Source organism: Prosopis cineraria, unplaced genomic scaffold (assembly GCF_029017545.1).
Source record: "Prosopis cineraria cultivar Desert tree isolate PC_DT_omini unplaced genomic scaffold, ASM2901754v1 PC12, whole genome shotgun sequence".
NCBI classification, from domain to species: Eukaryota; Viridiplantae; Streptophyta; class Magnoliopsida; order Fabales; family Fabaceae; genus Prosopis; species Prosopis cineraria.
The window spans coordinates 12,510,913-12,515,096 of NW_026555343.1; positions in this window are offsets into that span (position 1 = coordinate 12,510,913).

A 4,184-nucleotide genomic window follows, 5' to 3' on the forward strand; every position below is an offset into this window, starting at 1 on the left:
TATAGGGCATTTTTAATTGTTTCAAAAAGATTGAAGAAAAGTAATTTGCATCATTAAAACAGTAAAATCTTAACGTCACTTCAAGATTACCTTCTAATTAAAATCATTATATAATCTCTCTCTAATAATGAATTTTGTGAAAAAAATAATTTACGTTATTTACGAATATTTTACATTTTAGATTAATAGTCTAACACCAACTAATAAAAAAATGTCTTTATTTTAGACAAGAGGAAGTACTCCCTCTGCCCTTATATATAAAGGTTTTCTAGAAATTTTTTTGTTCTTAAATATAAAATATCGTTAGTATATTTTTTTAATAAGTGAACCATTATACTCTTATTAAATTAAAAAAATAAAAAAAATTCTCATTAATTTATTTAAAAAATTATTTTTTATTTACAATAGTTAAGAATAAAATTAAAATATTGCTGTGCTTTTAATTAAATAAAAAAATTTACTAATTTATATATTTAATTAAAAATATTTTTATATATAAAAACGAAAAGACTAGCTTTCAAGCTTATCCAAATGGGGCTACGTCTGTTGCAAGATTGATTGTAAAGGTGTCGTTTTGCGAACTAGCACGTTTAAGATGGGCATGAATACTTTAAGAACAATTTTAAATGAGAAAATAATATTTGAAGACCTTACAAAACTTTTAGTAATTAACAACAAACGACCACAAATTCTAACAATTTAAAAAAAAAGACCAGGGTCATGGTGAAAAAAAGAGTATAATACACGCATTACCTTTCTATTATGCCTTAATTACACAGACATCTCATCTTTTTGAAAACTCATGTAAACCTCCTTTAAAATTAAATATGTTACATAAATCTCCTTTTTATATTAAAATTTTATTTCCATTCATCCAACTGTTTGTTAACCATTAAGTTTGACTTTTAAACTTTTAATTTGACCAAAATGCTCCTCTTTATCATAAGAATTGTCTAAAAATTTATATTTGCAAAAAAAAAAACTGTATACAACTAAAAAATATAATAAATAGATTTTCAAATTTTTTATTATATATAAAATTTATTAATTTTTTCATATTATAAAAATTATGATTTTAATTTTTATCAAATTTTGTAAAATTATTTTTATTCAACTCATAACATAAAATGATATAAGTTCAAGAGATTTTATAAATAATTTAAATTTTAAATTTGTAAGCATGTTTTTACAATGAAATGATGTAACTATTAAATAAAATGATTTAGGATTTATTAGGGTGAGGGATGAATTAGTAAATAATTTTTTTAATACAAATTTTAATTTAAAAATATCTTTTTAGAATATTTGTAATAGAGTTAATGGATTAGATTAAATTGTATGTCTTCAAAATAAAAGAGAGGTATATGTAATTACGATAAAGTGAAAGGGTGGTCAGAGCATTTTACTCTAAAAAAATAAACTTTTTGATTGAATATAAATGCCTTCCGAAAGTTTAAAATTACCAAGAACTCATTTGGTTTTGTTTTCACTTTTTCGTTTAAAAAAAATGCAAATCATTTTTCAAAACAAAATAAAATGAAAATATGTTTGATTATGTTAATTTGAAATATTTTTAAAATTAAAAAATTTCGATAACAGCTAGTGGTAAGTGATTAATGGTAATTGATTATGATAATAGTTGATTACAGCATAAGATAATTTTTAATAGCTAAATTGTCAAGCGAGTTGCCAATTTTTCCAAGTGATTTCTGAAATTTCTCTAACCTACTTTTGACTTCTTTAGTAATCTTATTTTTTTTAGTGGAATTTTTAAATTTCCAAGCCACCTTTGATTTTTAATATTTTTTGGTTGTATTCATCTATCATTTCTGTTTATTATAAAAAAATTACCCCATGTCTAAAACTATACATATAAATTTAAAGACATGAGTTACATGATTTTTTTTAAATAAAAGATCTTTGTGAAAACTATGCCTTTAAAGTTTTGGGGCCAAAGTAAAAATTAATGCTAATAAAAGACCAAAAATTTCCTAAATACCATTTAAAGGTCCTTAAAAAATCATAATTTTAAGGGGTAACAAAATTTTAATTTCTTAAGTTTACTTTAATTATCAGGATTGATTCCTCAAGTTTAATTTTTATTGATTTAATTCCTTATATTTTTTTTAAACTATCATCTTAGTCCTTTAAATTAAAAAATTATTCTGAAACTAATCTATTATTTAAAGTATTTTGATAAATTGCCATGCATATGTAGCTGAATAAAAATAAGTTAGCGCTCAAATTAATTTATTTTTTTATTAATCTAATTTCATACTGTGTTTTGTTCATTTATTTTTTAAAAAAATTATGAGTTTAGCTTTTTTTTACCTAAATACTTATATTTCTTTTTATTAATATTTATGTCTACCATTAATATTTTTTATCTATGTTAACAAATTTTAACAGTGTTTTCTCTCATTTAAATAATAAATAAAAAAATTGATAACTGAAACAAATTTAAAGAACCGAATCAATAAAAATTAAACTTAAAACACCAAATTGATAATTGAAGCAAACTTAAGAAATTAAAAGTTTTATTATCCCTAATTTTAAAGATATAATTTATTTAAATAACCCTTTTTTTAAGTTTTTTGCATGCAGTATTTTGTGTTAAATTTTGGAAGATGATCATTTGCACATTCTTATATTGTTGATTGTAAATTTAAAAATAAGAGTTACAAATCTGTGCAACTTGATAAGTGAATTAATAAAACATGTTTTCAATGTTTAATGTTAAATTTTAAAATATTAGTTGCAAGCCATTCTATAGTCAATTACTCCTTACAATCTTATTTATAAGTTATTTCTATCATATTTTACAGAAACAAAAAAAATATTAAATCTTGATCATTAACTTTGTCTAAAAATTCAATAGAATTTCAATTTTACCCTTGTTTGAAACCTTCTCAGCATTTATATATGCAAAAGGGTAAAGATAAATATAAAAATATAGAGGTGTTCTATAAATAAGAATAAAAAAAAATACTCTATCTTCTCTATGAATAAGATCACAAGAGTATATATTTGAAAGATGAGTCCCAAATCCCTAAAATTTTGTGAGTCAATTTAAAAAAATTCAAGATAAAAAAAATTTGTTTCATTACTTTATGTAAAATTAATTTTAGAGCTAAAACACTAATAGTGGTGATCAACAGTGATTAATAGTTTTGGACAATGATAGCAGTTAACTATAGTTGAAGATAATTTATAATAGTTAAATTTCCCGTCGAGTTGCCAATTTTTACCAAGTGATTTTTGAAAATCTCCTAACCAACCCTTGACTTCTTTAGTTGTCATCATTTTTTTAATTGAATTTGTAAATTTCCAAGCCACCTATGATTTTTTTTTTCGTCGTTCTCATCTAACATTTCTGTTTATAAAAAATAAAAAATTGCTCAACGTCTAAAACTATTAAAATTTAAAGTGTTGATGAGTTACATGATTTTTTAATAAAAAAAATCTTCGTAAAATTTTAGACTACGTTTATAGTTTTGGGGCCAAAAACTAATGCTAATAAAAGAAGAAAAAATTCCAAAATACCATTTAAAGTTTCTTAAATGATCATATTTTTAAAGATAATTTATTTAAATAACATTATTTTTAATTTTTTATTGCGATATTTTTCTTAAATTTTGGAATGTGATCTTCTGCAAATCCTTCTATTGTCAGTTGTAAATTTAAGAACAAGAGTTAAACATAAAAGATAATTTATTTAAATAGCCTTATTTTTAAATTTTTATTGCAATATTTTGTGTTAAATTTTGAAAGGTATGTGCAAATCCTTTTATTGTCAATTCTAAATTTAAGAACAAAAGTGACAAATCTATACTGCTTGGTAAGTGAATTAACAAAACATAGTTTCAAGATTTAATGTCTAAATTTTAAATTAATATTAGTTGCAAGCTATTCTATAGTGAATTACTCCCCACAATCCTATTTATAAATTAATTTTAGTATGTTTTATTGAAATAAAAAAAACCTTAGACCTTATTAATTTTGTTTAAAAATTCAATAAATTTTTAAATTTACCCTATTAAATATACATACTTTAAAATAAAACACTCAAGCATTTAATAACCTTTTCAACATTTAATAGAGGCAAAATGGTAAATATGGACATAAAAATATAGAAGTGTTTTATAAATAAGATCAATATAAATGCTCTCTCTCCTTTATAAATA